General features: G+C 40.8%; 1 protein-coding gene across 2 annotated transcripts in view; it reads left to right on the top strand.

Moving 5' to 3' along the window:
• Positions 1-267: 267 nt before the first annotated feature.
• GALNT3 (polypeptide N-acetylgalactosaminyltransferase 3) overlaps positions 268-10,183 on the top strand; it is a 45,109-nt gene continuing 35,193 nt past the window's right edge. The window contains exon 1 of one of the 2 annotated variants that reach the window (XM_032880349.1): positions 268-377. The gene's annotated coding sequence lies outside the window, so the exon portion shown is untranslated. The remainder of the gene's footprint in view (positions 378-10,183) is intronic. The other variant, XM_032880348.1, reaches the window with a different exon arrangement.

The raw sequence follows: 10,183 nt of genomic DNA, 5'->3' as shown, positions 1-10,183 counted from the left end.
CCGCCCTGACGGCGCCCCTAGCCAGCGCGCGGCGCGCTCTGTCCTCACCTGGAGCGCTCAGGTAGGGCTTGGGCGGGGCAGGAGGCTGGCGCGCAGGCGCGGGACGGGGGCCTCGCCCCTGCCGACGTCGCAGGCTGGAGCTCACCTGGGAGACTCCAAGAGGAAGCGGAGCCTCGGTTCGGCCTCTCCTGGCAACGCAGGAGGCCCAGCGGGAAGGCAGGAGGCGGCGGCGGCGGAGGAGGAGCTGGACTGAGCGGCAACTGTAGCGACAGCAACCAGAGGCGCCGCCGCCGCCACCACCTGCACCTGGCTCCCGGCCCAAGTCCAGCGCCCGCCGGGCGGCTGCTTCCCGCCGTCCTGCCGTGCCCACCCGCCAGGTAAGCGGGCGGGCGCTCGGGCCGGGGGAGGGGGCCAGTAGACCCTGGGCAGCGTCGGAGGAGGCGGTAGGACGGACTCCGAGGTTCACGTGGTGGGGAGAGGGGTACGGTCCCAGCGGCCGGTTGGAGGTGGTCTCGAGAGCAGTGTTTCAGTTGCCCCTCCCGAGACGCCGAGAGCGGCGCCCGAGGCGGGGCAGGTGGTGCTCCGGGGGTAGCCCTGTCGCCCCTGGCAGTCTCTGTAGGGAGGCCCCCGAGGAGCCGGACCCAGGCAGAAGTCCCGGTGGTCCGCAGCTTGACCCTGCGAGAGTCTTAGAGTGGGGGTCTCAGGGGCTGGGTAGGCGCGAGACGGCCGCGTTTCCACGCGTGCTAACAGGTTGCTGGTCTCCTCTCGTCCCTGTGCCGGGGCGGGCGGGGGGGTTGGGGTGGGGGGGCAAGTCCGCGACGGGAAAGGGCATGGCTTTGCCAGGCAACTTTCCCAGCCGGACCCCAGACAGTCCTAGGCTGGAAACCGCGGCCGCCTGAGCCATTTAAATGGCTTCCGAGTGGTTTGGAAAGCGCTCTGTGGTTGGGACGCGGACATCCCTCTCTCTCCCCCTCTCCTTCTTTCTGGTCTCTACACTTTTCCGGGTGCACTCCCTAAACCAGAGCTGCGCCCACTTTCCGGTTTGATCGAGAAGAGTTATTTTCTTCGTGGCAGGAAGAAATCCAACTGCCACTCACCAACCGCACACCATCTCGCTAAAGGACCTGTTGACTTAACGACCTGTATATTGCGGCTCTGGTTTGCCCGTGGCATATGACTCGAAGGTTCAGAAAAACTTTTGTTTCGGGATCCTGCCACGACTGAACCTGGGTGTGCCAGGCCCAAATTCCTTTCCCTGCCTAATTAGGCTTTTGAAGCTTAAGAAATGAGGATGAAACTGGTCCTTACCTTAGCCTTTTATTTCCTTCTCTCTCAAAACTCATCAAAAACACTTCAAACTCATCAAATAACTATTTCTGTTTTTAGAACCCCATAGAGTTAACTATTTTTCTGATTTTTAGAAAAATGTTATTAAGCCAATGTAACTTGCTATAAAGTTATACTACATAATGAAGACATTTAAATTCAAATTCTGTTGTTAGATAATAAGAAAGTTGCTGTATTTTCATTTGAGAGTTTCTGGTTGTAAGAAAATATGTTGTTTCTTTTACTGTATACATTTTCTTTGAGTCTGTGGCTAAAAGACATGAGGTTAAAGTCATACCCTACAATTAGAATTTTTTAAATTTAACTTTTGCTTTTAATACCTGAAGTCTAGCATACATATTAGTTTAAACATTCTGACAGTTTATTTGTACCAAGCATCTTTCTTTTTATATTGCTTTAACTACAGCATTTTTTACATAGAGATTTCTAATAATAAATGGCAAGTCCAGTGCCTACATTTGTTTACTGCTATATTTGCTCATTTAAAAAAATGTTTTAAATTGCACATTTAACAAAATGTCTTAGGCAAATCCTGTAGCTTATCGTTTTTATTAAATTTTTTGTTTAAATTCAATTTAATTAACATATATGGTATTATTAGTTTCAGAGGTAGAGTTCAGTGATTCATCAGTCTTATATATATAACACCCAGTACTCATCACATCATGTGCCCTCCTTAATGCCCATCACCCAGTTACCCCATCACCCACCCCCACCCCTCCAGCAACCCTCAATTTGTTTTCCATAGTTAAGAAAAAACTTATGGTTTGCCTCCCTCTCTTGTTGTTTTTGTTTTATTTATTTATTTTTATTTATTTATTTTTTTAATGTGCAATTAAAGGTAAAAAGTCAACCACACAAACAGGGTGTAATTATTTTTTTAACATTTTTTAAAAAGATTTTATTTATTTATTTGACAGAGAGAGACACAGTGAGAGAGAACACAAGCAGAGGGAGTGGGAGAGGGAGAAGCAGGCTTCCCCCTGAGCAGGGAGCCCAATGTGGGGCTGGAATCCAGGACCCCGGGATCATGACCTGAGCCAAAGGCAGACACTTACTGACTGAGCCACCCAGGCGCCCCAAATTATTAATGATATTTTCAACCAATGCTTTCTGCTTTTGTCAAAAGAGCCTATCTGGCCCTCCTAATCTTATCTCCATTCAGAGAAATACATATGTTAAATACTATTTAATAATTAGAGGTAGGCATTGTTCCTCGAGCTTAGGGTATTAATTTAAACTTCATGGATTATTGAGCCAGATGTTATTACACTATCTTTACTCTTAAGAAATGTAACATGTTTACATTAGAGTAACAGTGTGCCTCTGTTAAACTATCTGTAAAATAGAAAAAAAAAAACCAAAAAAACAAAAAACTTCCCTAGATTAAGTTAATGAGGCCTTAAATCAGGAATCTCCTTCTGTCCTAGTATTATCAAGATCCCCTTCTCACTTTGGATACTCAGTCAGTCCAATCAGTTGGTGACAAACCAAGGCTGAGAGAGAGATTCTAACGGCAGTTCAGCCAGCAAGTTAGCGGTAGACGTGGCATTATTATTCCAGAGACTTGACTCAAGGCCCGTGTTATTCTTTGACCACCCTTAATCTCACTTATCATAAGACGTTTATCTTTTTGACTTTCATACAGTTTGTAAGATCTTTATGGGTACAGAATAGTCCGTTGTTCTTTGTCCAGCTCTGATTTACCTTAATTTCAACTTGTCCAGATGACGAGGATGTCGTTCTTCTCTTACTGTGGACCACATGTGTATTGAAGATGCCATGTGGATTAAGATGTTTAATCCTTCCTTGGTATTTCAGAGCCACAGTTAATTTTTGCGTCAACACGGACAACATAATTTAGTCTTCTGATCTTTTATTATATTGGCTTAAAATATATTTTATGAGGCAGCAACCCAGGATCATCCCTCCATTGGCAACACTCTAGATTTTTGACTGGCAAGCACACTTCAACATTAGTATTTTTAAAACTTCTTTTTGGACTGCAATCCTCATTAAGAAACTGCTTCAGTGCAGTATATGTGTGTGTGTGTGTGTGTGTGTAACAAGGCTTACAAAACAATATTTAACCTCACAATGTGGATTTTCTCTGTTATTTTAAAAAATTCTGGTCTCAACACACTGGATTGATTTTTTATGACCACAAATGGGCTGGAACCTACATTGCAAATTACAGCATTCTATTGAATTGGAATTTTGAAGACTGATTTTTCTATTAGCATACTGCGTCATGTACATACACATATTTGAAAGAAAGAAAACCAAGCCGTACATTTTTAAAAATATAAAATTATAATCCTCATGAAACATTTAGGGCTGGAGACTCTAGGACCTGATGCTAGACTAAATCTCTCAAACATAGGAACTGCATGAAACTTCACCATACGTTAGCATATTTTATTTTATTTTATTTTATTTATTTTTTAAATTTTATTTATTTGACAGAAAGAGGTCACAAGTAGGCAGAGAGGCCGGCAGAGAGAGAGGGGGAAGCAGGCTCCCCGCTGAGCAGAGAGTCCCATGCGGGGCTCTATCCCAGGACCCTAAGATCATGACCTGAGCTGAAGGCAGTGGCTTAATCCACTGAGCCACCCAGGCGCCCCACGTTAGTGTATTTTAAATGGATCCTTCAACCTCATGTACTATATTTGGACAGGGAAAACTGGAAGGGTTTTTCTCAGGGGATTTTGATGGTAACAATTATCAAGTGAAAGTTTGAGAGAAAAATAATTCTTTCCAGCTCTGTTCTAAGTCCTAAATTTTATGGCATGTTAATAGTGCTTAGATGGGATGTTAAAAAAAATTATTTGAGTAAACATAAGCCAGTTGGTTTGTAGTCTGTTAACAGAGTCTGTTAACATTTTATATATATTTTTTATATATTTTTCTTTTACTGTGAAATAGATATAAGAGACAAATTCTAGAAATCAGACTCCCAGCCCCTAAAAAGACTAGACTGGGAGATTGAGAGATTGGAAACTCTGATGGGATGATTAAGCCTTCCATAGAAGCTTTTAATTTTCACTCCTGATAGAAGGAATTTTTTTCCAAAAGAGAATTAGTATATTTAATATTCCAATTAGTATATTTAATATTCCAAAAGAGAATTAGTATATTTAATATTTTGCAAATGATCAATGCCCAAATCATCTTGAGAACATATTCAGTTCTCTGGTTCATAAAATGTAGAAATGCATTTATTATGACAGATCTTTTATGACTAGAAAATCTGATTGAGAAGGATGTATTATCAATCACCTAATTATGCATCTAGTTAATATCAGAATAATTCATTTTCTGTAATTTGAGTAATTTTAACATAATTAATGTACTGCTAATAGCAACATTGAACTCAAATCAATGCCAGCAATGGCAAGAGCCTCAAATGCATTAATTTATGTCATGAAGCAGAGACAGGTAGGACTCTGAATTGTAGGTCATTGGTGACTATTGACAGATGAAGTTTCCTTGAGTCATTCTCTGAGTTGGGCTCATATTTTTGGCACCAAATAGAGCATATTTCCCCTAGAGTACATTTTCCCTATAATTGTTTGTTTTAAACTGTACCAACCAGTTTGTTCACCTATCCCATTGTCCACAGGACATCTTTAAGATGTCATAATTATCTGAGATTATACATGAGTAAACCAGAACCTTCATCCCATCAAAGACGAAAACAAAAACAACCTATTTTACTTCCTATATTTTATTTATAGGTGTTACTACTTTTAACATTTCATATCCACAATTCCAACCTCCCCCCCCCCGAAAAAAAAATCCCTGAAAACCAAACTGTTTTGGTAACTCATTTATCAGCAACACTTGAACTCAATTTGCTACGAAAACTAAATGCACTGTCAGGAAGATATTTATCTTCTATTCCACTTGGTGGAATGTGTCTTGCTACAGATACACTGCTATATTTGATTACATGGTACTGTTCCAGGCACTGCTGGGGGTACACTGTTATATTGGGTATGTAAACCATATCTCCTTTCTAACATCCAAAATATTCTGATTTTTTTCAAAATATTCTGAGTTTTATTTTTTTATTTTTTTTAAATGATAGGACTTTTTTTTAAAAAGATTTTATTTAGTCATTTGTTAGAAAGAGATCACAAATAGGCAGAAAGGCAGGCGGGGGGAGTGGGGGAAGCAGGCTCCCTGCTGAGCAGAGAGCCCGATGCGGGGCTCGATCCCAGGACTCTGGGATCATGACCTGAGTCACCCAGGTGCCCCAATATTCTGAGTTTTAAAATGTATTTGGCTCCAGAGACTTTTGGAGAATGGCTTATGGACCTGTACCACTATCCAACTGTCATGGCAGAAATTCAGAGGTCATTTTTTTACTCTTTTTTTTTTTTTTTTTTAACTTCCAAAACTATCAGATCACTGAATCTGTTAACATTTTCTGCCTTTCCTTCCCCCACAAATTCTACTTTTGCTCTAGTTCAGGGTCTTATCAACTTTTAACTGGGGTACCATAGCCACCTGCTACCTAATATCTTAGCAGATGGCATTAAGCTCAAATCCATCCTCGGCAGAACCCCTCAGCTAATGATCTCTCAAAATGTAAACCTGAATTTCTCTTTCCTCTGCTTAATTCTTTTTTTTTTTTTTTAAGATTTTATTTATTTATTTGATGGAGAGAGCGAGATCACAAGTAGGCAGAGAGGCAGGGGGTGGGGTGGGGAGCAGGCTCCCCGCTGAGCAGAGAGCCCGATGCGGGGCTCGATCCCAGGACCCTGAGATCATGACCTGAGCCAAAGGCAGAGGCTTAACCCACTGAGCCACCCAGGTACCCCAAATCTTTTAATAACTTCCCATTGCTCAGGATAGAACACATGGCCCTCAAAATGGTCCCACAAAATCTGACCCTTGCTTAACTCTGGATCTGTCCTCTGTAAACCAAAATTTTATATTCCAACAACAGATTTCATTGTTTTTTCCTGTGTGCTTTTCTCTTGTTAATCCCCCCTTCTGAGATACCTTTTATCTTTACCTCTATAACTCTGATTCTTAAGACTCAGTTCTCACGTCACTTAGGAAATTGTACCCTCCCCCCCCCACACACACATACTTCAAATACACCTGAGCTGGGGGGAGATGTCCTATGCATAATTCTGTCATGCACTTTACATATATGATTTAATATAGTCTGCTTTTGTGCCTGTACACACACACATATACATACACACACACCTTTAGATATTTGCAAAGCATGGAATATTTCTCTTTCCTCTAAGCCTATTGTGAAGTAAAAATATTAGGGGAAGGGTGCCTGGGTGGCTCAGTGGGTCAAGCCTCTGCCTTCGGCTCAGGTCGTGATCCCAGCGTCCTGGGATCAAGCCCTGCATCGGGGGGTCTCTGCTCAGCAGGGAACCTGCTCCTCCCCCCACCCCCCCACCCCCGCCACTTGCCTCTGCCTACTTGTGATCTCTCTCTCTGTTAAATAAATAAAATCTTTTTTTTTTTAAAGATTTTATTTATTTATTTGACAGATCACAAGCAGGCAGAGAGGCAGGCAGAGAGAGAGGAGGAAGCAGGCTCCCTGCTGAGCAGAGAGCCCGATGCGGGGCTCGATCCCAGGACTCCGAGATCATGACCTGAGCCGAAGGCAGAGGCTTAACCCACTGAGCCACCCAGGCGCCCCAATAAATAAAATCTTTAAAAATATATATATATATATGTTCGGGGAAAAGTGGCCCAGGGAGGGGAGTGACATCGGGCAAGCAGGATACTTGCTTTTTCATGGGCAACAACCACAGAAATTGAGGAGTTAGGAGACTTGTTTCATGTACTTAGCCTATTGAATTTAGATTGCTGTTATTTCCATCTTATTCCTTTGAATTCAGTATTATTTTTGTGCCTTTTGGTTTTGTTCCAAGACCTGGGTTTTACCATTTAGAAGTGAAGAGTTAACTTTGTGATTAGAATGTCTTATAGTTTTTGTTTATGAATGTTTTACAACTAAGAATATTGCTACTGGTGAGGAGTTAAAGGGGGCAGATTTACTTAAATCATAATCAGACTAGACCAGAAAAAAAAAAAAAAGTCTCTCTGTCAGTTTTACCTCTTATATAAATACTTTTCAGATCTCTCTTCTTTTCTCCATTCCTGTTTCCTGTCACTACCATCATCTCTTGCCTGGATTTTTGCAAATGGCCTCCCTACTGATTATCTGAATTCTTCCTGATTGGTTCCCCATGCTATACCCAGAGAGAGCTTTTCAAAATATTCAAAACTGCTTAAAGCCCTTCATTACCTTAGGATAAGGCAAATTCCTTGACTTAGCCTAAAGGTCTGGCACAATTTTACTCCTGTGTAGTGTGCACACCTCAGCCATGTTACTCTCTGCTCTGGCTCTGCTTGCCTTTTTTTATTACCATGTTCCTCCTGCCTTTGTCTTTTCTTCGAGTGTCAGTGTCCCTTCCTGGGACTCTCTTCTCTCCTCTTTTGGCCTATCTAGCTAAAACTAATCTTTCAGATTTCAGTTTGAGCTCCCCCTTTCCAGCACTAAGTAGAATTTTTCACCAGTCTTCCCCACTCACCCTCACCCCTAGCTGCAGATTAAAGTGAAGACTGTAGGCTCAAAAAATAAAGTCCGACTTAGTACCTGGGAGTGTTAACTTTGTGAGTTTTCTCACAAAGGGAGCAGACTTTAATATGTAGTTCATGATTTTAAAATTAGAATTTAGTCGTTAATGTCTTTATATTTTTTATTAAGTAACAAAAGTTAATATCTGTTGTCTTAATAATTTTTAGCCCTTATTTACTATTTTACTATTGAGCACTTATGTGCCAGGCATATTTTAAGCAGTTTACATGAATTAAACATTTAATCTTCAAAGCCACTTAATGAAGTACATGCTGTTTTTCTCCCTATCTTAGAGACAGGAAAATTGAGAGATTAAGTAATTTGCCTCTGTCTACAAGGCCAGTGAAATGTCGGAGCCAGTATTCAAATCGAAGCTGTCTGATTCCAAATCCTGTACTTGTATCCTACTTATATGTAAATAAAATTAGAAAGAATTATTAAAAGGCTTACAACAGCAACTGCAACAAAAATTCAGTCAACTCTTTTTTTTTTATTTAACTTATTGTGGAGATAAAAATGATGCTTTAGTGTGCAGAGTTACAGGTTATCATTCTACTAGCATACTAACATATCTGTGGGATCCCCAGGATCCCAGTGTTGGGCTCCCTGCTCAGTGGGGAGCTCAGTGGCTTCTCCCTTTCCCTCTGCCTTGCCCCCTCCCCTCCCACTCTCTCAGTCACTCTCTCAAATAAATAAATCTTCTAAAAAAATTAAGAAAAGAAAATTTTAAAAATCCAGCCAGCTCTCATCTTCCCCAGTCCTGCTGTCTCCAGGCAACAACTTTAAACTCTTTTAGGTGTTTCTTCCAGTATTTGCCCTTTACAACAATATGCATATACTGCTATTTCTTAATTTATCAATATTTTATATTAGCTACTGACTTCCCATTAAAATAGGTAAATATCTAGCTCTTTTACATACATAACCCTTGCTCTCCCTTCTTCCATCTCCCAATAAAATTCTCACATTTTTGTTTCCATTTTAGTATTTACTTATGATTATTATGTACATTTTGTTTGCTAATTAATTACACGAGTGTATTGTGAGTCTGACTAAAATTTTTTTAATCATGGAGTTAATAATCCATTTAATAAAAAGATAGTTTGGTTTTTCCACATATCAATTTCTATTTCTATATACTCCCACATCATCTCAGTATGATTTTTCTACATAATCACACCAATTTATTGGCTTCTTCTGAAGCTCTCTATCCTCTTGTTTGAATTTGGACTATTGCTTTCTAGACCTGTTCCACAGCAGTTGTTTGGGATTTCTCTTTACTGACATTTCTGATGGAATCCCTATTTCTTAGATATGGGTGAATTTGTTGTTTATTTACTTTTTCATATGGATGGAATACATTCCCCAGTAGCTTCTTGAGAAATGATGAATGAAATTAAGAAATTTGAGATATTGTATGTCAGAAAATGTTTATTCTACCTTCAATTTTTTTCCAGCTTATTTTTTAAGTAGTTACTTTATTCAGATGGTCCAAAATTAAAAAAAATATATATAATAAAGGGGCGCCTGGGTGGCTCAGTGGGTTAAGCCTCTGCCTTCGGCTCAGGTCATGATCTCAGGGTCCTGGGATCGAGCCCCGCATCGGGCTCTCTGCTCAACAGGGGGCCTGCTTCTCCCCTCTCTCTCTGCCTGCCTCGCTGCCTACTTGTGATCTCTCTCTCCATCAAATAAATAAATAAAATCTTAAAAAAAAAGAAGTTTAAAAAAAAATAAAAAAAAAATAAGGAGGTGTATATGATAAGTCTTCCTTTCACTGTTGCCCTCTGACACCTGGTTTTCCTCCCTGTGAGCAAACAATGCTTTCTTTATATATATGTGCATATGTGTATATATATAATATATATAAGTTGCATACATAAAAATGCAAATCAATCTTTTTTTAATTGAACTTATTGTGGAGATACCCTCATATCAGCATATAAAGTGCCTTTTTTTAATGATTTTATTTTTTTTATTTGACAGAGAGAGATCACAAGTAGGCAGAGAGGCAGTCAGAGAGAGAGACAGCGAGAGAGAGGAGGAGGAGGAGGAAGCAGGCTCCCCGCTGAGCAGAGAGCCTGATGCGGGACTCGATCCCAGGACCCTGGGATCATGACCTGAGCCAAAGGCAGAGGCTTAACCCACTGAGCCACCCAGGCGCCCCGCTTTGTTTGTTTTTAACCTGGCATAATATTCCATCATATGAACCTACCATGA

Source organism: Lontra canadensis, unplaced genomic scaffold, assembly GCF_010015895.1.
Source record: "Lontra canadensis isolate GAN:19392208 unplaced genomic scaffold, GSC_riverotter_1.0 scaffold69, whole genome shotgun sequence".
In the NCBI taxonomy this organism is placed as follows: Eukaryota; Metazoa; Chordata; class Mammalia; order Carnivora; family Mustelidae; genus Lontra; species Lontra canadensis.
This window is presented reverse-complemented; position numbering and strand designations above follow the sequence as displayed.